This window comes from Macrobrachium nipponense, chromosome 22 (genome assembly GCF_015104395.2).
Source record: "Macrobrachium nipponense isolate FS-2020 chromosome 22, ASM1510439v2, whole genome shotgun sequence".
In the NCBI taxonomy this organism is placed as follows: Eukaryota; Metazoa; Arthropoda; class Malacostraca; order Decapoda; family Palaemonidae; genus Macrobrachium; species Macrobrachium nipponense.
In genome coordinates this window covers 30,950,239-30,976,821 of record NC_087213.1, presented here as the reverse complement: position 1 = coordinate 30,976,821, position 26,583 = coordinate 30,950,239, and the positions used below count along the sequence as shown (strand labels likewise).

The 26,583-nt window shown below is 37.7% G+C and overlaps 1 protein-coding gene across 3 annotated transcripts in view; it reads right to left on the bottom strand.

Annotated features, from left to right (window-relative positions):
• The window catches only part of LOC135198575 (uncharacterized), a 194,122-nt gene that overhangs the window by 2,066 nt on the left and 165,473 nt on the right, over positions 1-26,583 (bottom strand). The window lies entirely within an intron of this gene.

The following is a 26,583-nucleotide window of genomic DNA, read 5'->3' as shown; positions in this document are numbered from 1 at the left end:
CCAAGTCTGTCCAACCCGGGAAGAGTGAAAAAAACTCACGCAGTTCTTTGGGGACGAGCCGCCTTTGGTGAGAATCTTTCTTCGTAAACTCGGTTATGAGGTGAGTCCTTTTTCTTATCCAATGCTGACATTAAGGATGGGGGGCGGGACTGATTATTGAGAAAATTCCTTCCTAAAACTCATATTTCTCGTAGTTTCAGAAATATGCTGGATTAAAAAAAAAATAGTACTGTAATATTTTACAATGACTTAAAAAAAAATACTGGATTAGTTAAGCGAGAACAAGTAAATGCTTCAGTACTTCACTGTGTTGGATTGCTTCAACATGGAAAAAATGAACTTATATGCTTCACTCTTTCAGAAATATGCGGGATTGTTTGAGCAAGAGAAAATCGGTATGCTCGAACTACCATATCTGTCAGAAGAGCGGCTTCAAAAGATTGGCATTCCAATATGGGGGTCCCAGAATTAACGCATATTGGCAAGAAGCTCAGGGACCAATCAGGAAAGACGGCAGAACTTGAGCGTATAACGTCGTTTAAGGGACAAAAGCTTTTGACTGAAAAATGTGTGGAGCTTTGTTTCAATGTACATATGTATATACATTATCTCATTTTTTTCTAAGGACCTGTAATAGACTTTATTGCAGATCACACGTATTGAGCATTAAGAATGGCGTACAGGAGCCTGGAGAAAATGCCGTGTTCATTCTTTGCAATAGTTTTAATGTTCCCATTTTGGGAATGTTCCACATGCTTGTGATTTTGTTTCTTTTTGTCAGACTCGGAAGGGATTAAGACTATTCAAAAATAATTCATATGGAATGCAGTATCAAGATATTTTTAGCGCATTTGATCATAGTCTCCACAACTACTTATTAGAGAAAATGTAATGGTTGTTATTCTTAAAAGAATAATCTTCTAAGATCTTATGGTATTGTTAATTGTACAGGCATTACTTCTACAAAGATCATTACACAGACATTGGTCTTTTAACATTCACCTTGAAAAGTTTTTCTTGCAGGCTCTCCTCTGACAAATCAGAGGAGAGATACTGAGTTGAATCTTTCATGTCAGTATTTACGTGCAGGAAAATTTTCCTTTAAATCAAAGCTTTTCATAAACAATCTCCTATAAAAGACTTCAAGCCAACTACCACCACCGTGCTAGAATTCATCTTTAATAATACTTAAAGTGAGGTGCTAGCATAGGTGTCTATGTTAATTTTTTCTTTCAGTCATTTTAATGTTTTGCCTAGGATTTCTGAGCCCTGTATAACTGATACCTACAACTGTTACGTAGATGCCAGGATATTAATGTTATTGTGATTAAAGCTTTAAACTGTTTCCCTTCCATTACAAAGTGAGACGTGCTTAAAAATATTATTCAAAAATATGCATATGAATGCATTATAGGTGAAAAGTTTTTCAGATGTTTCAGATGTGAAGGCTGTGTTATCAAGATATGAGACGTGTATAAACTGTATTATAGTGTACCATGGTTGTGCTTCAGTATAGTCTCCTGTGTACCATGTAAATTATCATTTGTACAATTTTAATAAAGATACAGAAAGCTGTATAGCAGTTTTACTTTATATGACTCAGCTACCATGTCTCTTAGATTTTTTTTTTTTCACTTTGTGCTGAAAATAGATGCTAAGATATCATGATTATTGTTTGCATTATTTTTGGAATTCTGTGTTCTCATTGGTGAATTGATAATATTTCCTACACTATTGAGACTCCTATCTCCGAAATTCAAATTAATTTTGTGCTTTCTTTGTGTTAGCTAGGAAAACTGATGGCCTAATACCACTCTGGTATCAAAGAACATGAGACTGGCTCCATCAGTTTAGGCTGTATTTCTTACATGACATTAAGTTCATGCTCTCTGGATTTTTAGAATTCAATCGACAATGTTTGGGGGATCACAATTGTAGACCTACGTATATGCAGAGCATTGACAGTAACGAATGAAGCTGTTTTGGTTCTAGTTATATTCAAGTTTTTTTTCTCCGTGCATCTTATTCCACGATCCTTACTGCCTACTTTGAATTATGCGCTGTAGTTTTTCTGTTGCGTTCGTTAACTATTGTATCTACAAATTTGCTAATTCTGGCCGTCTCTCTCAACTTGCGAAAAAAAAACATACACTTTCCAGCAAGTAGGACATCTGCACATAAGTTGTTCACACTTCGTTTAGTACACTACACTACATTTATCTCTAGAGGGTGTTCTTACTCATACTTCGATGTCAGGCAATATTTCAATGATGTCATGCTTCTAGATTTGCCAGCCATGCGATCTTTTCAGACATTTGTGCATTCTTTTACCCTTTACATCGGATTAAAACAAACTAAAAGGACGGCTACAACCAAGCCACGCCCCTTTCCGAGGATAGTTTACAACTTCGACGTATAATACTACCATTGCGCTATAATTTATGAAATATTATCATAACGCAATTATTGAGCCTTTTTTCAATTTCTTACTCCCATGTACTACTTTACTTTCATTTAATCACCATTTTCATTCGATCACCGTATGGTCGCGTCAAACAAGTAAACAACCTAACAAGGTCCTCAGTTGTCTCCCATGTTTAGCTTGGGAAATGTCCCCCCCTTTCTTTTTGTTGTCGTGTTTCGGTTGTGTTTACTGAACGTCAGCATAAGCAGATCAGTGTAAAATTTGTTCTGTGGTGTGTGTAACTGTCATCCTAGTGAGGAAGTGTAGGTGGTCAAAACTGTGATAAAGGAATGTTGTATGAGGCATGTTAAGTCGAACGTATTCAATTTTTAGTCTCGTGAGAAGAATGTCCCTGCAGTGTGACGTACACCAGTTTTTATTTCGATTCTTCATAGGCTAAGCCTAGCCTATACGTATATTCCAATGTGAAGTGTCGAAGTGAAATGGCCAATGAATTGACACGCCATTTCAAACCCTATAAACAAGCGTGAGAACATATTACTTGGGCAGTTAAGTCAGGATGGAGACGAAGGTGGGTGATAGGGAAGTCTTTGAAAGCGATGAGGGTAAGTCAACATACTATTTTTGTTTTCCAGTTAACTACAGAATTTTGTTCTTGAATGGCTCGTTGGTACGAATTGTTTGCTCTGAATACTTTTTTGATGGGAAAAAATGTGCATGTGAATACAATCTCCCATTAATAAGTTAACATTTTGCAAGTGTTAATCACGTTTTTCATGAAGTTGGCTATACTATAATTTTTTTTATAGTGATGCGTTAGTAAAATAATTGCTTTCGACAGAACCTAAATTTTAATTAGTGGAATGTATTTGGAAACGTCGTCGTTGAGAATTAAATTTTTTTATTACTATTAAAATTGAAATTAGAACTTCCATAAGTGAAATGCTGAAATTACGAAATATTTTCATTTGCCATTTACTACTCGTGTGAGGTCGCAATAAGACCGAACTGAGTACTAACTGATTTATTACGTTGTTTTAGATTTAGGTGGCCTTATGCCAGCACGGGCTCTTATGATTTATTACGTTATTGTTTTAGATTTAGCTGGCCTTATGCAAGCACGGACTCTACCTCTTAGAGCACGCGATATATGTACATAGCAGTGTGCGGACGGAAAAGGAGTGCCCGACCCCCGAGTCTCGCCCGTCGTACTACGGGCTGCTCTATGAGCAAGAGCCCGTGCTGCATAAAGCCAGCTTAATCTCAACAACAAGAAGCCCGTCGTAACACACGCAGACAAAGAAGAATTTGTGCTGTATAGTAGTTAATAAGTGACAATAGCAAAAGACGTAATGGACATACATTGATGAATTAGTATATATCGGCTCGGAAAGGTCAGTAAATTTTACATACAAATATATGGACTACATGCGAGTCTTGCTGCTTTGCTAGATGAGATACAAGATCATGATTAATGGGTAAAGAAGGTCTTTACAGGTATTCCCCCACCCCAGACAATTATTAATTATTAATAATAAATAATTAAATGCATAATTAATTAATAATTGGAAGATTTGTACAGTTAATCACGATATCTTGTTGGTATCAGGCAGCGTTGCCACATTTTTTTTATAATCTGGATATTGGTTGAAGAAAATCTTAATAAACCTGTACATTGCAAAATTAACCTACCTATATAAAAAAAATCTGAGGATTTTTTTCCAACTTTTTAGCATCTGTTACTGGAAACGACGTACCAGTAGTTTAGAGGAAATGAAATGGCTGAGGGGAAAGTAAGAGAAAAAATTATTTTTTTTTTCCAGTTTATTGATGCAAAACACTTCCACCATAATGTTGGAGTTAGATAGTATATTTTGTTAGTAATATGATAGATAATTGGTTGGAAATTAGAGAACTAAATGGAAAATACACTTGGTTTCTGTTGCCTCCTAAGAAATCTGTAATTTGCTTATTTTTCAAGAAAAATCTGGAAATCTTAATCAGGTTGAAAAAACTATATTTTTAAGATTAATCTGTATGTGGCAGCACTGGTATAGGAGCTGTCTCCAAATTCTTGATATTTGAGGGTGGCCTTGTGGGACGTCTCAACTGTGGAGTCGTCTGTACGTCCTCCTGGAATGTCGTCCTTCGTTCGGCCCCTGGGACGATCTCGACCAATCTCGAGATGTCGGTTACTTTGCTTAAGGTCTTATTTTGAGAAGGAATTCTCGGATGTGTGCCGATCTCCTCCCGGGTTTTGATATCTATCAGAAAGGCTGCTTTAATCTGTGGATGGATACCTAGTTTTCACGGCCGTGGATGTCGACGAGGTAGTCCTTGTAGTTTCTTGTGATTACAGTCAGGTCTCCTCTGTATGGTCTGGACGGGGGTGGGTGGGTGGTGGGTGTTCTCTCAGGGAGACGTGTGCGCAGGTTAGGTTCCTAGGCCTTCTGGTCTGCATTTGTTTTCTGGCTGTGAAAGTCTTCTGGCAGGCCTGAACTCCTATGTTAGTATTTCCCTTAGTCTTTTAGGTAAATGTCCAGGAGAAGGCCGCACCCGTTTTTCAAGTATTAACGACGAAAAACGGCAAAAAACGACCAGATTGGTGTTGCACATCGCATAGAAACATGAGGAAATGAATAAAAAGAAACTATGACTTGCTCTTACACAAAATATAAACATAAACAATTATGGGGGACCCCAGTGGGAAGCGGGGTTTTTTGGGTGGGGGGAGGAGGAGAATATATTTACAGGGCACTACCAAACCTAAAGGTGCGTTCAGACGGTCGAACAATGTCCGACGGACAAACATTGTTACCATATCATAGGCGAAGCAGGATGATGTTATAAGCGTTGAAATGATGGAAGTAGATCTGGCAACTAACTGTGGTACCAGATGAGGTTGTATACCACTGTTTTACTCTGCTCACTAGCAAAGACCGGCAGACAATTGTTCAATTGGTAATAATGTTTGTCCGTCGGACATTGTTCGACCGTGTGAATGCACCTTAACACAACCACCTCACCTACCCTAGGGCCCCATACTCCTACCTAGGCCTAGTGATCCACCCTTAAGGCCACAGTGATTTTCGAGGTACTACCGAACCTAACAACCACCTAACCTAACCATAGGGCCCCGTACCCTACCTAGGGCCTAGGCCTATGGGGGGGTTGGCTTCGCCCCCTTGTGACCCCCCCTTATGGCCACAGTGATTTTCGGGGCACTACCGAACCTAACACAACTACCTAACATAACCTAGGGCCCTATACCCATACCTAGGCCTAGCAGGGGGCCTGTAAACCGCCCCCCGCCCCCCCCCTTAAGGCCACAGTGATTTTCAGGACACTACCGAACCTAACACAACCACGTAGCCTAACCTAGGCCCCCAAACCCCTACCTAGGCCTAGTAGGGGGGCTCCACCCCCCCGTGACCCTCCCTTAAGGGCACTACTAACACATCCATCAAACCAAATCCAAAGTGATGGTACTGCTTGTTATACTACACCATTATAATATACTCTATAAATTAATGAAGCTTACCTTAAACTGTTGGTTGATAAAGGTGTTGCTGCTGCTGCTTCGAGGAAAACGTAAAGCCGTTGCGAAGGTTCTCTAACATGCAACTTAAAGTAGGAAGTGGCCAGGTACCCAACGAAGTGTGTTTTCTCCTGCCAAATTTTGGCACTAAATTCTTCACGTCCCACCCCCACTTCCTCTCCACAGTATTGGTATGAGCCTGTGTCTGGGGGATCAACAAAGTGAAGGCTGTGGTCAACAGTCAAATGCTTGAAGCCTTCCTCTGCCAGACAGTCATATGCTTGCCAACAGTCAGAAATTATGGTTTTGCCTGGCTCGATACTCTCCTTAATCACCGAGAGCAGGGTGTCACGATCCTGGGTTTCCACGGGAACAGGAAAAACTCGTGATTTGCGGCAAATACCACCAAATACCCACTGGCTGTCTATTACTCGGCCAACGTCATGTTTAAGTTTGCTGAATTTTGACTCTTCAATTTCCACTATACAATTGTCGCCGCCAATTTTCTTGCTGCGCCGAAATACCCAATTAATTACCACTTCATTGCAAATAACGACCAATTGCATACAATACCTTTGTTTAATTTTAATTCGAAATGGCTACTTTGTAGCAAAACCAATTTGAACCCACAAAACTCTAAATTTCAAATTAGCTTCAATGTCCAGTTTCACTTTGGAAAACCAGGTACCCACAAACAAAGAGACTTTATATGAACAACGCTTACATCTATGTCCTTTTTCCTAATTTAAGATTTATCACACCTAAAACTATGTTTCGTAAAATCTAACCTACACACTTAAGACAATGTGGAAAATTTTTATTTTGTAAAATTAAATTCTCTCTGGCACAAATCCACTAGTTTTTATGTGGAGTTTAGTAGTTACAGGGCTCATTTAAGCTAAAACAAGACACAGTCAACAATAGACTTAGAAAAATTCTGGGAGGAAGACAAGAGTAGCAGGAGTTTGATCGTCGATATTTCGACTGTTATTGAATTTCACTAAATTATCTCACTTTTATACCATTATTCACATACATTCCTACACATTCCAGTAAAAATACATTGAATATCACTGATATCTTCATGTGGCCCTCTCCTGGACATTTACAGTCTTGGTAGGGGTGTATCTCGGTCGTCTGTTCTGTAGGGATGAATTTGCCCGGTAATGCCAGTGCTTCCCCGTAGACAATTTCTGCACAAGATTCTACGCCGTTTGCTTTTGGTGGTGTCTGAAGTCCTAGCAGGACCCAGGGCAGCTACGCCTTCCAGTTTTCGTTGGTACAGAGTGTCATCAGTGCCGCTTTTAATGAACGGTGGGCCCATTCCACCGTTCAGTTGGCCGTGGGTTGTATGCTGTCATGCTGTGGTGTTGTCCCCATCAGCGTGCCAGGGAGACCCAGAGTTCTGTAGTTATGTCATCCGGCACACCAAATAACTTATCCAACTAAATGGTAGGGCTTTCCATTGGTCAATGGTTCTCCCATCAAGGTTGATTCGGGCCATCTTGTAGATCGGTGTATGACTTTTAGGAGCTATCTGGCGCCCCCGATTGTGGTAAAGGTCCTAATGTCCATGTGAATGTCTTCAAATCATCTTTCGTGGTTGAGGGAAGTCTCCAATGCCTGATTCCGTGTGCCGGGTGATCTTGCTTGTTTGGGCACAGTATGCAGTTCTTTGCCCATCTCCACCACGTCCTTTTGTTTTTATCCTGTGCCACACGAACTTCTCAGTCATCAGGCACGTTGTTTGTCCCGATGGATGGGAAGGCAATGGATCATGTCAAATACCTGCTTCCTTTGTGATGCAAGCATTAGGGGGCGGGTGCGGCCTGTGCTGGTGTTGCAGAGAAGTGTCGACCCCTGCTCTCCTACTGGCACGTCCTTCCACTTCAGTGCAGTGAGCGCCGTACGGTAAGCTGGCATTAGTGGTAAGTCTCAGGGGGACACTGGGGTCCTGGTAGGTTAAGGTGGTGGCTCTGGCGAGGGCTGCTTTCATCTGCACGAGTGCCCTCGGCTGCGCCGTTTCCCACATCAGTGTCTTCAGTTTCCCCTTCAGCACCTTGGTCAGGCAATAAATGATACGTGTGATGTCCGACACGAATCATCGGTTCTAGCTGACCATGCCGAGGAACTGCTGCAGGGACTAGATCATCTTCGATGTACCGAAGTTGTTTACTGCCTCTGCCTTGGAGGCCTTGGGGCGGACGTCCACCAGCAGACCATGTTGTGCAAGAAAAACGTCATCCAGTAGGGGGACCTGACGTCCCAGAAAGCATATTCTGCGGATCTGGGTTCCGTATCAGCAGATGGGGCTTCCGTTTGTGACTACTAGTGCAGCCATGGCGTCGGGCAGGCAGTTATGGTCCTCCCTCGATGGCGGAAAGTAGTGATGGGCATTAATTGACTCTGGAATCGATCTTGGCAAGTCTAGCTTAGGAATCCCGTAGTCGACTCCCATCCACAGGAAATAGACTCCGGTCTGCCCCGCATTTGCCAGCCGTTCGGCACACGTGTTTATGAATTCATGACTCATTCATCAAGATCACTGACATGGGATCAGCTCGTTGACCACTCAGGGATCAGTCAGTGTTTATAGGAAGATCTCGTCCTTGGTGTCGGAATCTCCTGAATTGCCTCATTGTAATGTAAGTGTACAGTTCAGTGCTTTGTATATAAAGCATTTCTAACATTGCATGCAGAGGACAGTTATAAAACTTGCACATACTTACGTGTTATCAATAGTACTAATTATGAGAAACATAATAAGCCACTAATTCCTGTTAACTTCGAATTCACTTACAACTTAGAAGAAACATTTCTTTATGCTTCTAAGCTGAATTACTTGGTGAAAATACACACAGACGGATTTTTTTCTTTTTAGATTTAGTCCGTGTACTTCAATACTCATGATGCCGCCAGCCGCAATCCGGGCAAGAAAGAGTCCTGTGTGGGACTTCATGGAACAGGATTCCCCCACCACCATTAAATGTTTGATATGCAAGCAAACCTTATCTTACAATAAAACTACAAGTTCTACGATGAAGCATATAGTACAGTCAAAGCACAGTTTTCAATATGCAGAACAGAAAGAAAATAATTCACCTGTTTCACCTGTAATGTTGCCTCAATCACAAGCCACATTAAGCCACTTTGCCCAGCAAACTCTGCCTGATGTATTTGGCTATAAGGAAGGAGGTTTAAAAAAGCAACACCTGGATAAACTGCTGATTAAAATGATTGCAACTAACTTGCTGCCAATAACCATAGTTGAAAACAAAAGATTAAAAAATTTGGTTTATGGTCTAGATCCTTGGTATGTTATGCCTACCCGAAGGGATCTGGTTGGAAAAATATTTGCCTGCAATGTATGATGCTGTGAAACAAGTTCAGGGCGAGCTAAGAGAAACACTACAACGTATCACTCAACAGATCTATGGACGTCAAGGCAAACTAGGGGCTTTATCATCATGACTGCCCATTACATTAACTCAGCCTGGAATTTAAAATCAGCTTTATTAGAAATGGCTCGTTTGAAAGTGGATCACACGGCAGAAAATATTGCTGATGAACTAAGACACATTTGCACTCGATGGGAGAATCTAGATAAAGTATGCTGCATTATTATTGATAATGCAGCAAATATTGTGACAGCAGTAACAAAATACTTGCAAATAAAACAGCCATGTTTTGCTCATACACTGAATCTCGTCGTGCAAGATTCAATAAAAAACATAAATGGCTTAAAGCCATCACAAGAAAAAATTAAAAGGGCATATTTCTTTTTTTTTTTTTTTCACCACAGGATGGGGGCAACAGACACTGTGAAATTCAAAATCAGAATGGGGTGGATGTTGACACACAAGTGAACTCCACGTTCTATATGATGGAAAGATTTCTTGAACAGCATGAAACCATCACCACCACTTTGTGTTTGTTAGGGATAAGCAACATGTGCCTTAGTAGTGAGGAACTGGAAGTAGTAAAAAGATTTGCAACAGTAGATTAGGTGTTCCAGCTAGGAGCAGCAATGTTGCTAGACGTGAAATTTAAAAAGGTGTCTTTTGTTGACATGGGAAATGGGAAGGTAGCTGAAGACAGAATAGTGAATTTAATGCGCAGTGAATATTCTCAAGAGGAGATAACAGTGTCTGTGCCCTCACCTCCTGAGGAAGGTGCCGCAGGAATATTTCTCATGATAGGCAGATCCCCCTTCTTTTGCCGAATTCTTTGTAGTCCGGCAGCATCAGGAGTCCTCGTAGTTCATCCCAGGCGTCCTTGGGTGATGTCCCCCAAGGGCTGGTTCATCGATGGGTATGGAGTATATCTTGATGAGCTTCCTGCGGAGGTCTTCGTATTTGATCTTTAACATCTGTGCGTCTAGCCAGGGGCAATTTTATTAAACACTTCCTTGGGCAGCATGGTCATGGTGATATCTGCTTTGGTTTCTTCATCCGTGACCATGGCTACACGGAAATGTACATTGGCCTGCAGGAAGCATGACGTGTTATTTTGCCGTGAGAATGGAGGCAGCTTTATCGCCTGAGATATCGCAGTTTTCGAAGGTGAGAGGGGGATGCAGAGGATCTGAGAGTCCTCAGCGCGACTTCCAAGTTCCGTGTCTGGCATTTTACCTTACACTAAAACGTGAATTAAGCACCATATTTAGTCTGTTAATAGTGTTTGGGGTTCGTTAGAAGTGAAGACTACATGCTGTATGGTACTTTTAATGACTTTCTGAATGTGGTCAATGTGAATTATAACTGGCAGGGCCAAACCGTTGGAAACACACCAGAATGTACCTGGGGTAGGTACGCCGTAACTAGTCCGTTAGTGGTCGTGGGTGGTTTTTCTGAGGAGGTAGCTTTCAGAAGCCTAAACTTTTTTGCCGTATAGTAGTTCCACGTTAAGGTTTCTGAAGGAAAGTGCAGCTGTAGTGAGTCCGTTTAATGGCGAAGCCAAACTGCTGTTTTACCGTCACTCTGGAGTCACAGTTGCGAGGTCGCAATGAGACAGAATTGAGTACTAACTGGCTTTTTATGTTGTTTGAGATTAAGCTGGCCTTATGCCAGCACGAGCTCTTGTGAGGTTGCAGTGAGCCCAAACTGAGTACTAAGTGATTTATTACGATATTGTTTGCCGATTAAGCTGCTCTTATGCCAGCACGAGCTCTTGCTCATAGAGGACGCATAGAAAAAAGTTATTAAATGGACGCACGATAGACAGCTGTGTGCGGACGGAAACGAAGTGGCCCGACCCCAAGTCTCGCGACCCACACACACAGAATTTTTCATAGTAGAATTAAGAATGACAATAACAAAAGACATAATGGACATACGTTGATGAATTATAAATTTGGCGGAAAGGCCAGGAAAATTTCTATATACAAATCATACAATGTGATTCTTGCTGCTTAGCTAGATGAGATACAAGATTGTGATTAGTGGGTAAAGAAGGTCTTTACAATCTAGATGAGATACAAGATCGTGATTAGTGGTAAAGAAGGTCTTTACACTCGCAAATATTGGTGAAACATTATAAGACTGCGTAAGATACTTTAATATGCAATAAAACACTGAGAGAGAAATAGCAGTACTTTACTATTAAGAGTCGATAATAAACATTAATAGCATAAAATGTCGGACGAAATTATTTTGAAATTTTCAGATCTTCATTTGACATGCCATACAACCTCACAAAATTTTAAACAAGAAATTTCACTGCTATTTCTTATACCTATTTCAGATGACACAAAAAAAAAAAAAAAAAAAAAAGGCGAATATGATATTTAACCCTCACTGCATGTGTTCCTATAGGCTAGGATTGTCCGTTTTCTGTTGGAATTTCGTCTTCGGTATTCTGCCGGAATTATGAATACCTACCTCATGGAACTAAACATTCTTACCGACGAATGTACTATAGGGAACCAAGGTCGAGTTGGCTTCGGTTTTCGGTGTTGTCATTATTCATTACTTTTCAAGAATTGTCTTAATGAAGTTTAAACAACAGTTGTTTGGCTTATGATGCTTGAAGACAAATACTAAAGAAAATAAGGTCTCCCAGGCATACTGTGAACCATAGAAAACGCTTCAAACAGGAAATACAGAAAATAAGGTACATACGATGGCAAACTATTATAGGAGAGGTCTGGTCGCATTGTTCATTCGAGAAAACTTAGGTCGTTTTTTATTATCATTTACAGTGCTCAGAATAATTTTATAGTAAATTCAAGAAAGGGTGGAAGAGTTTACAATTATTTCAAGCTTCCAAACTCTGCTTAGCTTTTTATTTATTTATTTATTTTTTTTATTATTTAGTTACAAACCAGCCTTTTCCTTCAAGATAACAAGTACTGATTAAATATATCAACTTCTGTCCATACATTCAACATTAATGAGTTGGTGGTAAGTGGTAGGAAGACTGGGAAGTTGGTGTTTCGTGTGGGATGGAAATGAAACTAACGACGACACTCCTTAAGCCTGCCGAATGGCTTTAACTTTACCAACACCCCTCCCCCCCCCCCCCCCCCCCCACACGCCCCTTTATCCCAACAATACACGAAATTATCATAACAGATTGAAAAACTTACCAGTAATATGTACGAAAATTTTTTACTTTAAACAATTCCTATTTTACAATATAAAATCGTTTGATATAAGGATATATGCACGGCTCAGAACTAAATATGATGTTCAGCTATAACCGTACTTAATTTAATTTGAATTTAGTAGTTTTCAAGTGTGATGTGGCCAATTGTGCTATAGGAACAATTTATGAAAACGTTTACTGACACTACTAAAGTATTGGAGAAGTATGACTATAATAAAATTGGCAAGTCGGCTGCTTGATAGAGTACAAATGTCCACCCGAAGCTATTTATGAAATGCCTTAGTAAGCTTAAGGTATCCATTGACAGTGCGTGCATAAGGTCAGTTTCATTAAACCAGCAAGCAGCAAGGATTTATATATGTAGAGGTCCTGTACGGCATTCTTGTGGAGACCCATTCCGCCTGCATCCTGCCTCCAGGCCGCCACCTTATAACTTCTAAACCATAGTGCTGTGATACGTTGACCTCAACAGTTTTGTCCATTTTATTAATAGATAAAACGATAGCAATGTTCGTACTGAATTGTATGTGTATACATGATAGGTATATATAAGTATGTTTATATATATATGTATATATATAGTATATATATAGTTATTTATAATGTTCAGCAGGACTCACTGCTATGCTGTCTATTCACTATGTAAAAAACTGTAGAGGTCCATGTGTTACAGCACAGAAAATGGTACTAAATCTAGCCGAGACAACATCATATTAATCAAATCTATTTTACACGAATTAAAGACTCTCCGGGTTTTAGCCTTTTTACTGTAACGACAACAAAGGCCTAACAACTGGAAATAAACAAACAGAATATTAGTTACGAGAAATATTATCATAATGACGGAAGAACATATTCGTAAGAACATAATAGGCGTATTCTACAAAAAACTATGCACTGCATAATAAAAGTCTGTCATGTTTTTATACACATCTGAAATGTCATGTTATACACATCTGAATGTCATGTTTTATACACATCTGAAATGTCATGTTTTATACACATCTGAAATGTCATGTTTATACACATCTGAAATGTCATGTTTTTATACACATCTGAAATATAATGGCCTAAGACTTTGGGTATAGGTATATAGTAGTAGTTTCACTAAGCTGGGCTCCTTTCAAGGGCATAGTAAGCCAGAGTTGGGATCATTTTATGTTCTACTGTTCGTGTTGCCTTTTTTGTTGTTCGTAGGTTAAGTTAGCATTTACTTGCAGAGTACCTCTTGTCTTGCAGATAATTTTGTACTTTAATCATGTTTATATATTTGCGTTGTACGGCGCTTAATCTAAACTATTTTCAGTCGGAAAAGATATTACTTCTCTCGATTCTGGCCACTGATTTGGCTGCGTCCTCGAACGACTTATTCTTCTTGGAGGTCTCATAAAGAGTATAAATTTAGGCGGTTATTGCCATGGTTTTAATGTTCATTTTAAAGCATTAAGAATGCTGTATGTAAGATGATTATAAAAACAAACATGAATTTTGTTCAGTGCCAGATTTAGGTCAACCAAGCTAAGGGCTCTTAGACACGATACCTGGTCAAGGATGGTTTCGAAGAATGTCGGCATTGCCGAAGCTGTGCTCGGAGACTGCTCGTGTAGACAAAAACGCTGACAAGAGAGCTCTTGAAAAAGTATAGGAGTCTGTTGCCTCAGTCAATGAACAGTATTCAGAGGAGTAAAAGCTTTGATGGATTTATACTGAAAAGAAGTCATACTCCCAGAACTCTAAGCACAGCAACAAGACTTCATTTTGGATGCGTATATGAAATGAACGTACATTATGAAAGTACTGAATATCTATTTTATTTTTAGTTATTATATATTCTTTCACAGGCTGGCTCCAACCCGTGGTGGAAGATAGTACAAAGGCTCGATGCAAGATCTGTGGTAAACTTTTCAGGCTCACATTAAGTCTATTGCTGGCCACTGTGAAGGAAAAAAGCATAAAGAATATATCAGTGCATCAAACAGTATAAAGGGTCAAACCTCTATTACAGACTCAGTGCGGCCTGCAATACAAGATCCAACTAGAGTTGCCGAACTTAGATTGACTGTTTACATAACAGATCACTCGTCTACACTTGCAGTTGGTCATCCAGGAGAAATTGTGCCTCAGCTAGACAAAGATTCCAAGCCTCTTCCAAACTTCAAAATGTGCGAGATTAGAGAAAAGTAATAGCCCCAAGTTTTGTAAAAAGTCTGAGAAAGGATATAGGAAACCAATATTTCAGTTTATTTGTAGATGAGAGCGCAAATGCAGCAAATGTGTCATGCATAGCTCTAACGATTCAATATTACAGTGTTTCCAAGAGAGAAATAGTCATTACATTTTATGGTTTAGTTCCACTTGAGGGCTGCACAGCCGAAACACACTACAAAACTGTTAAATCCGTAATGGATGAAGACAAATTGTCAGTTGATAAACTGGTCAGAGTAGGAAGTGATGAGGCGTATGCAATGATTGGTCGCAACCATTCTCTAGTGACTTTGCTAGAGAGAGAGATAACCCTAACTTCATAGTTTTTAGGTGTGTTTGCCATTCGTTGCCTTTAGCAGCCAGGAAGCACTCTAGGGGTACTTGTCCCTCCTTATCACCCACCCTTCCCCTGTTTGTCTTTTCGTGCATATCTCTCTCTCTCTCTCTCTCGTCTCTCTCTCTCTCTCTCTCCTCTCTCTCTCTCTCTCTCTCTCTTTTCGCAATATATATTGTAACAATGTTTTCAGGCGCATATTAACATTGCAATTTTTCAACCAAGCAATTCAGGATGAAATGAGCTAACAACCGATTTACGGTACATGGTTATGCAGAATTTTGGGGTTTCCGAAATCTTTGTTGTCTCGTCGCTTTTCAGAGTTATGGCTTACATGTTGAAATGTCCTCGTGGATGCAGAAGTGCATTCCATCACAAAATTATCCAAGCAAAATATAAAAACTCATACATGAAAAAAGTAACATACGCTACGGAGTGTAATTACGTAAAGGAAAAGAGGGATAAAATTGGAGTCGAAGAGGAAAGTTTGGGGGTAGTGATTACTATATTTAGCTACTCAGGACAAGTTCAATAGAAAGTGCCTGAAAAAGCTGAATTTGGGAATTGAATTTATTGCCAAAAATTATGGGAGGATGTGAAACCCACTGTTGCAAAGTAACATACCGATCTATCAATTAATTTGAAAGATATTGGCAAAAAGCGATGATTCACTTCCTGATATACATAGTAGAGTAATCCATTTGTTTTGTTTCGAAGCACAGCTTGGTTAAGAACCATTCTTAGACCTCAATACTTCTGGGAATACGGGCTATCCCAGGAGCAAGAGGCTTTGCATATAGTCTTAGTGTGTCATAAATACACGCACGATTATGGGACAAAAGCATGGAAGAAAATCTAAGCGTACGGTACGTTTTTCATCTGTCTACAAGTGTTGCCAGCCATCGAAGAGCTCCTTACCCTACCAAGGGACTGAAATTGCCTACTTTCACTGTCATTACCCTACTCCTGGCCTTGGGATATAAATATTAGTAATTTTCTTGTTCATTGGTTGGTTTTTATTTATTTACATTTCTAAATCCATGCATTGAAACCTGATGTAGGTCAGTATGTTTAGTTGTTATCTATTTATTTCTACATTCTTATCCCTTACCCTTCATTGCTGATTTAGTAACCAAAATGCCATTCAATAATGTTGGCCCCATTTTTGTTTGTTTGTTTTGCATAAGTTAGAAAAGAAAAAATTCAGCATTTGAGTGGGGAAGAATGAAAGCTAATTTGGCCAGAACGAATTTCTAAATACAGGCACATCATAAAAATTCTTAACATTGGATAGGAAAACCCAAAATTCATTGTTACGTTTCGTCTTGAGGTCTTCCGTTTCCATCTCATCAAAGTAAAGAGGCAACTTTCGTCATTCCTCATCAGTATCACTTGTCATCACTATTGAACACTGATCGAGAATCCGAGATGCACGATTCATAGTTATATTCCGAGCAATGGTTGCAGTTTTTGCTTTGATACACCAAATTTTAAAAAAAGACAGGAATGAAAATTATTTTTTGCTATAGTATATCTTTTGCACACAAAATTTAAATAATTTAAAGTAAAATAAAATACAAGACACACATCTAGAAATTACCCTACATTTTACTTAGATTTCGTGGTATTACCCCGTTACCCTACAGACCCAGATTTGAGGATGAATTACCCTATGCACAGGGATTTCTGACTGCTGATTTTATATCAGTTTAGACTAAAGTCTCGGAATATTTGTTTTGATAGTCCATCATCCGCAGCAGGTGGTCGTACTTCACTGTAAACGGCATTTGCAAGACAAGACTTGGTTTAATTTTTCACTTGAAGTAATGATAAGTAGAGTAAATTTTAACTTATATTTAGTATAGATGAATCTGCTTAAAGTATGTTCATGGGTCCAGTGTTACCAGAGTTCTTATTCGACTTGCGATAACCTTCAAAGCCAAAATATCAAACTTTAATCGCGAGACATACTTGAGCGTTGAAGGAGTCTCTCTCGTTTTAAGTTATTCTTTGCAAGGCTCAGTCTACTGAACTTTTTCTTAAGTATTGACAAGTTGAATTTCATGCTACAGGCGGGTGGTGGAATCTGAGAAGAACTAACTATAAGACTGATTAGGTTAAACCTCCATATTCTTCCTCTGTTGGAGATCAAACACCATAGTTGTTTAGCGAGACAAAAAACATTTCTCATTAAAAAAACTTCTTTAAGTACCGCTTACTTTCCTTTACATATAAGGGGAAAAAAGGTGAAAATCCCAATAAACAGGTTTTTTTTATGTAGAGAGAAAGTTTGGGGGGGGGCGGTTGCCGTCACCGGGATTACATGTAGTTGGGGTTTGGGTATTACCAAGAAAGTTTGCTTTGTCTCCCTATTGGGGATTACTTCGTCTATAGTCTGGCTACAAAAACTTTTCAGGAAAAGGGCGATAATTTGGTACATTTGGCATTTTTCGAGAACCGCTGGTCACAGTAACAAAGCTAATACTCTCAATGTCAAGGGAACTTTGACCTTGGGGATTGTCTTTATCTCCCTCCATTTGTCAGTACACAAAGCAAAAAGCAAAGACACACGTTACTTAGCCCTTGCTTTACATTGCTCAATTAAAATTTAAATATATATATATATATATATATATATATATATATATATATATATATATATATATATATATATATATATATATATTATAAAGGTATAAGCCACGAAGGAAAAATAAACAACGGAGTTTCCGCAAGATCTTTAGACGTTCAACGTCCCTTACTTAGCAAGATAAACTGACTTACATGAGGAATTGACAGTACAGGAAAGCTCGTATAACTGACAGATAGGGATTATAGAGAGATTAGTGCCTAGAATCCGGCACACCCTTGTGTCTGAGCAGATTGACTTAATCTTTTTGTTTTTGTTTTTTTAATGTACCCATGTTTATGCTTGTTTGGAAAGGTTACTCTTTCTCCAGGTGTGCCGGATTCTAGGTACTAATCTCTTTATAATCCCCATCTGTCAGTTATACAAGCTTTCCTGTACTGTCAATTCCTCATGTAAGTCAGTTTATCTGCTAAGTAAAGGACGTTGAACGTCAAGAGATCTTCCGGAAACTCCGTTGTTTATTTTTCCTTTGTGGCTGTATACCTTTATTTATGGATTTATCATGTTCCAAACTTTCGTGATCAGTTATACATACATACATACACATACATACATACATATATATATATATATATATACTATATATATATATATATTATATATATATATGATATATATATATATATATATATATATATATATATATATATATATATATATATATATATATATATATATATATATATATATATATATATATATATATATATATATATAATATATATATATATATATATATATATATATATATATATATATATATATATATATATATATATATATATATATGATATATATATATATATATATATATATATAGATGTATATAGTATATATATATATATATATATATATATATATATATATATATTTATACATACATACACACACACACTATATGCATATATATACATAAAGGGAGCCCTTAAAAACACCAAGTGAGTAGGTTTTACAGCGTTAGTTTTCGAAGACAACTTTCTTCCTCGGCGCGCAGTATGGTAGAGAGTGAGTGCTATTTACGCAGTTATAGGAAAGTTTTTCCAGAAGGGCGGCCTCTACCTCACTAATGTTGATAGCTTCTTCGTAATATTCTTAAGGCGCCTTTGAGAAGTTAACCGCCGGTTGGAGGAAGATTTCATCAGTCAGATCTGAATCCCAGGCTCTTTATGAGAGGTTAATTTTTTTTTTTTTTTTTAACACTGCTGATTCCACTATCTTGCTTTTGAATTGACAATTGCTGCTATAAATTATATGTGACACATTCCAATTTATTCGATGATTATGATTATTTATGGGGTTAAAACGTTGAGCTCTTTTGGCCATATCTTGCCAAACGTTTGTTTTATGTTATTTGGGAAAGTGTTTTTTACGCATAAAAACTCACATAGGATTGGTCACAGTCAAGGCAAGGGATTTCGTATACCCCTGTCCTCTTGGGAGACAGGCTTTTGTTGGACGTTAATTAGGCATTTGGCTAGGGTATTTGGATATGTAAAGAGAAGGGGATTAGAATTTCTAAGTTGTCTGTCAACGTCTTTATCCTATCCAGGTGTGGGATTTTGATTTAATTGCTGGGCGTCTCCATATACTCTATAGCTACGAAAGGTGAGACCATTAGCACAACTGCCATATTTCCTTAAGCTCCTTCAAACTTTCCAGGTCATGTTTTTTGAACGGCGTAGCCATTTCCTCTTGTGGGCGATTAAGTGAAGTGACGAGGGTCACAATAAAATGCAATTGTCTATCACTTCATGGTGTCAACACCCATTATTAGCTTTTTCCTTTCCACCACCATTCTGATTTTAAATTTCACTAACTGTCTGTTGCCTTCACGTTGTGGTGGAAAAAAGACAAGTGTTCAATTTTATCTAGTGATAGCTTTGTCATTTGTGTTTTTTATTGAATCTTGCACAACGAGATTCGGTATATGCGCTAAACGTGGCTGCTGTTTTATTTGCAAGTATTTTGTTACTGCTGCCACAATATTTGCTGCATTATCAGTAATAATGATGCATACTTTATCTAGAAATCTCCTATCGAGTGCTAGTTCATCAGTCAGCAATATTTCTGCTGTGTGATCCACTTTCAAACGAGTAATTTGTAATACACTGTATGTTTTAAATGTCAGTCTGAGTTAATAATAATGGGCAGTCACGGTGATAAGCCCCTAGTTTGCCTTGAAGTCCATATATCTGATCTGTTGTAAGTGATACGTGTGGTGTTTTTCTTAGCTCGCACTGAACTTGTTTTTTCACAGCTTCATCATACATTGCAGGCAAATAACCGAGGACAAATTTTTTTTTATATTTTTGTCTTCAACTATGGATATTTGCTGCGAGTCAGTTGCAATCAGTTTAATCAGCAGTTTATCAAGGTGTTGCTGTTTTTTAGCAAATACATCAAGCAGTTTGTTGGGCAAAGTGGCTTAATGTGGGTTGTGATTGAGGCAATGTTGCAGGTGAATTATTTTCTTTTATGTTCTGCATATTGTAAAGGGTGCTTTGACTGTATATGCTTCATCATAGAACTTGTAGTTTTATTGTAAGATAAGGTATCCTTGCATATCAAACACTTAGCGGTGGTGGGGGAGCCCTGTTCCATGAAGTCCCACACAGGACTCTTTCCTGCCCGTTTTGCAGCTGGCTGCATCATGAGTATCGAAGTCCACGGACGATTTCTGAGAAGGAAAATATCTGTTTCAATGTATTTTCACTTGGTAATTCCGCTTAGAAGCATAAAGAAATGTTTTTTTTAAGTTGAAAGTGAATTCGAAATTAACAGAAATTCGTGGCATATTTGAAAAAAAATGTATGTCACGTGTATTTGTGACTACTTCTCATAATTACTACTATGTACTGTCATAAATACCACTACTGCTATTGATAACATGTATGAATGTACAGCCAGTAACAAAACCGGCGTCGCCCCGCCAAACCTGGCTTGGAGAGATCATGCCCTTCTGTCCCTGAAAGGTGGCCCACGTTCAAACAACCAGTACATAGTTAGAATGGGAGGAGGAGGGAAATTATGGTGATCAGGCAAAGAAATGCAATAATGAAATATATATGGACAAAGAGATAAGACAAGACAGAGAGAGAGAGTGTAAGTATGAGGAACGGTAACGAAAGAAATGCATACAGTGTACAGAGAGAGAGAGAGAGAGAGAGAGAGAGAGAGAGAGAGAGAGAGAGAAATAGAGTATGAGGAACGGTAACGAAAGAAATGCATACAGTGTACAGAGAGAGAGAGAGAGAGAGAGATTGAGCTTTTATTCCTGTTCAGTTATTAATCTAATGGATATATTTGAAGACCTGCTTTAAGAAATGTTTATCGTATACTGTTTTGGAAAATAATTATTATGAACAATCTTATCACATCGTATTGTTGTGGAAATCGTTATATTTTTTTATGATAAAAAAGGCCTTAAATATTATTGGAACTGACTATTCATATTATTCAGACGGAAATGTCCTTTTTTCATTATCCTATAGCAGCTGTATATTCTCTCTCTCTCTCTCTCTCTCTCTCCTTGCACGTTTGACGGCAATGCTGCCTCACTGCTGGGGTGTCTTCACAGGGCCAAATCATTGCAGAAGGTGTTTTGTTTAAACCAGCAGTGAGCGCCTTCCCTCTGCTCATTGGCGCTGCTCACCATAACTACACTTCTTAGAATTCCTTGAAACCGGTTTCCATTTGTAGTCCGTCTTCCGGAGGATCCCTCAAATGAACATTGACAATTTCACCTTGCACAAAATCGGTTTATTGATGATCTTTCTCATTTTGCTTGACCTTCTTTTGTCTCTTAGGAAATCAGAGTTTTTCTTTTTCTATCGATGTTCTTGTTATCCTTCCGTTTGACCTCTTTGGTTTATCTCGGTTTCCTCCAGCTCCTTTCATTTCCGCTTCCAGGACTCCTTCGTGTATCCAGTCTTCCTTTATTTCTCGTCTCCTTGTATCTCTTCTCTGCAGACCTTCATGCATCCTTTTTCTGTTTTCTCACAGCCCTTCTGTCAGCCCTCCTCCTCTTCTTCAGTATCTACAATAATACCATATGAATTTCTTCATAGTGCCTATAGGAGTGTTCTTTTTTACCTCTCGCCTTCCTGGAGCCTCCTGTCCTCTGTCTTTTTTAAGTGAGCAGTTATGCCGTCTTTGGCATTCTCAGGATTCTTTTTTAACTCTTCCAGGAGTATTCCGTCTTGCACCTGCAAAAGTAGCCCGTTTCTTCCATCTGCTTCTGAAATCTCTCTCTCTCTCTCTCATCTCTCTCTCTCTCTCCCCCTCTCCTTGCGCTTTTAACGGCATGATGCCTCACTGCTGGGGTGTCATCACAAGGCCAAATCATTGCAAAGGGGTTTTGTTTAGCCAGCAGTGAGCGCCTTCCCTTTGCTCATTGGCACTGCTCACCAAAATCAGTACTGTAGTTCTTGAAGAATCGCTCCAAATCTGAATTTATATATATTCAGAATTTCTGAATATATATAAATTTAGAATTTCCTGCCATGGTGTTATTTGCTTTTCAACTTCTTTTTGAACAATAACTTGTTTGTGGACGGTCCTCTGACAGCTTGTACTGTAGTTCTTGAAGTTTTGTATCGCTCCGACTCTGAATTTATATATATTGAGAATTTCTGAATATATATAAATTTGGAATTTCCGGACATGGTCTTATAGACTTTTCAACTTCTTTTTCAACAATAACTTGTTTGTGGACGGTCCTCTGACAGCTTGTACTGTAGTTTTTGAAGTTTTGTATCGTTCCAACTCTGAATTTATATATATTGAGAATTTCTGAATATATATAAATTTGGAATTTCCTGTCATGGTCTTATATACATTTCAGCTTCTTTTTGAACAATAACTTGTTTGTGGACGGTCCTCTGACAGCTTGTTCTATTTTGTTATCACATTTTGGAAGGTTCCATATATGTACCAGACATTTGGTTTCCTCCAAAAACTTTTATTCCTGGTTGTGTTTGATGGCAGACAACTCGTGGACGGTGAGGAAAAGAGCTTGAAGCGGAAGGTTGGTTTGAGAATCTGCCGGAGGCTTCGACTCTTCTCTTCTCGACTTCGAAGTCTTCCTCCTTCCTTGGAGACAGTGTGGTCGTTCGTTCGTCCTCTTCCATGTGAGTTCCGCCACCTTAAGTTCACACTGGAGTCGACGCTTTTCCTTCGTGAGGTCTTCCACTTTCTTCATCTGGTGATTTTCTTCTGTGATCTTGAGGATCTTGTTTTCCAGCTATTGTTTCTCCCTCTTTATCGTTCTCCTTCTTCAGAAACATAGCTTTAGCCTCGAGCGAGTGGGCCCTCTCTGTTGCAACACCTCATGAGTGATCTGTCCAGCGTGTTCATAGTATTCGACCTCAGCTGCAACTGACGATTTATTATGTCAAGGTCACCTGCTGGATGGTGTCTCGCAAAGCCTCAATTCTCTCGTCCAATTCCTATTCCTTGGGCTCTTCAGATCCATCATCAGAGATCTGCATCCTCACCAGTGAATAGGCCGCTACAGCAAACAAGATGACTATTCTTGCGTTACTCTCAGTAAATCGCTGGACATGTGGATAACAACGTCCGACAACAGCTGCTGCCGAGGCCAGACAAGGCCATATTTTCTTCAAGCTGGAATCCATATCTGCAGAGGCCATACCCAGTTCTTACACACACTCCTCTCTCTCGATTCTTAATTGAGTTTCTATATATCACGAGAGATATTTCGATTTGTCAAAATATATTAGGAAGTATTTTGAAAGATTTGGATAATGTCTTGGGTCTCTTGGTGTTATAAATTGCTGAAATCGAGTGACAAGCGTAATATTAGAGTATTAAGGAATAGAGAGAGAGATGGATTGTATTTTAGCGCAGAAAAACAGTGTATTGGTATATAAGTGAAATCACTCCGTATGGAGCAGGAAATCCAATGTTTTTACCATAACTTTTTTTCGTGTATAATGCATTCAATTAAGGATTTTTTTTTTATTATTCTCTCTCTCTCGATATATATATATATATATATATATATATATATATTATGTATATATATCAAATAACTTATCAGAATATATATATATATATATATATATATATATATATTATATTATGTAATATATATACAAATAACTTATCAGAATATATATATATATATATATATATATATATATATATATATATATATATATATATATATATATATATATATATAGATATATCATATATATATATATATATATATATATATATATATATATATATATATATATATATATATATATATATATACACACAACTTATCAGGGGGAGAGAGAGTGAGTGTCTACTGTATTTTTCTTTGAGTTTATCATAATACACAAAGTAGACTATGCATAAGATTAGAAGAGGATTGATATCGATTTGTAATGTTTTTCTAATTCCAGAAAAGGGATGAGTTTGTCATAATATTCTATGTCATGTAATACTTATAGCAAAATATATTCACGTACAAACAAGGGTTGAGTTTGTGATATTTGTTAAACATATTATAAAAAAAATGAAATATTATTGTCAGTATTACTAAAATATAATGAAAGTCTATTTAAGAATCTTTACTCTCCCTCTCTCTCATGTCCTTCTACAGTTACATCTTTTCAAAAGAAAAGGAAAAATCTGAATAAGTTTGGTAACTCATAAGACATCACAATACCCCCTCCAACCCCCTTAAGGAGTTTCGTAATATATGAAGGGCTCCTAATTGGTTGCTGCAGTATGTGTGATCCACAGTTTGTTTGGCTTTTTATCCCTTTGCAGTTTCTAACCCAGGAAATCTTAAACACAAAATTCACAAAAATTATTTCTGACTCTCACATGTCCATTTATTAACGACAGGCTTCCTGCACTGACCTGCAGACATTTTCAGGTATATTTTGGGCTACTCACAGATCTTATAAAAGAAACTATTTAATTACAGTATAAATTTAATTACAATCTGCATGATTCATATTCATACAGTTGTGATTCAGGGAGAGGACACCGTATGTACATTACAGAACTAAATCAAGGTATCTGAACCATGACATAAAAGCTTTTTGAACATTTTCAGGTACAATTATTACTAGGAGGTACATATATAAAGCAATGTAACAATCCACAGTTATACGGACCTATAATTCAACGTGCTTATTTACATTGTACAGTCTCCTGTAGGCTAGCTTGTAAGAATAACTCAACATTCATAACTACCCAAGACTTGAGCTGTGGAGAGGGACAAATTTCAAAACTAGTCAAGTTAAGCTACTATTGCTAAGCTAAGGTTAGGCTATGGTAGGCCACCTTTAGTTATTTGATGATCAACCCTAGTTGGTTAAGTTTACTTGCAGACCAGCTAGTTTGTTAAGTTCACTTGTGGCCCAGCTAGTTGGTTAAATTTACTTGTAGAGGAGCTAGTTGGTACAGTTTACATTCAAAACTTCAATTTAGTATGAATTTGAAGTATTCTTTTATTGGGTGAAAAATGATAATGGTAAAATTGAAGAATACCTTACTACCTTTTAGGGTTCCGGCAGATCAACTTCAGTTGATACATGGGGGTTTAAGAACTTACTGATAACATGGTAAATAACAGCATAACACTTCGTTAAGACTTAAAACTCCAGCAGCTTTAGGACCAGGCCTCAAGATACAATGTATACAAAGACCTGAATGCAAGACTAGAAATATAATCCTAAACTATAGTAATTGGGATGATAAAATGAAGAATTTAAATTTTATTGTTTATAACAATCATATTCTTAATAAGTCCCATTCTAATTTTTTATAATTATTGCTTTTTGGATATAAACTATGCACTTTGCAGTGACATTTTACAAATGTCTATTTTGAAATAAACTATGGGCTTTTTATTTTGTTTTCTTTGTCATCCATATTTTTTTTTAGCTATTATCAATCAAATGCAGTCACATTTAATGTGTTTTAAATATGTCAATGGACGGCAATATAGATGGGCAATTTTCCCAGTGGTAGTTTACTCAGTGGCAATAGTCCTAGTGTATATATATATATATATATATATATATATATCTATTATATATATAGATAACTATAATGTATAACTGAATCATGAAAGTTAGGAACGTGATAAATCCATAAATAGTTATATTTTCCCTCATGGCGTATAACTATATATATATATATATATATATATATATATATATATATATATATATAATATATATATATATATATATATATAATATGTATAACGAATCGAAATTAGGAACGTGATAAATCCATAAATAGTTATATTTTCCCTCGTGGCATATATATATATAAAAATATATATATATATATATATATATATATATAATAATATATATATATATATATATATATATATATATATATATATATATATATATATATCTATATATATGATATATATATATATATAATGTTTAATCACAACACCGTGATTCATATGTATGCATTAAGGTACAAAATTGTCCTTTAATATCTAATTCGCTCTACCTCAGAATTAATATATTTTCGTATATGTTAATTGAAAGGGAATTTTTAGTTGGTAATAATTTCGTCGCCTCCCGGGCGCGAACCTACGTAGGAACCCAGAAATCAGGACGTCCAGTGAAGCGCCTTTAACCACACAGTTACCACGAGAGGATATAAGTTAACGCCGCCTCTCGCCTACAAATCCCTGTCGTTGTTTTGGGGTTAGTAGACCGTGGTATCACCCCCCTCTACCTTGACAACTCCAGAACAACGAATCCCTGGGCGCGACAAGGGATTTGTAGGTGAGAGGCGGCGTTAACTCATATCCTCTCGTGGTAGCTGTG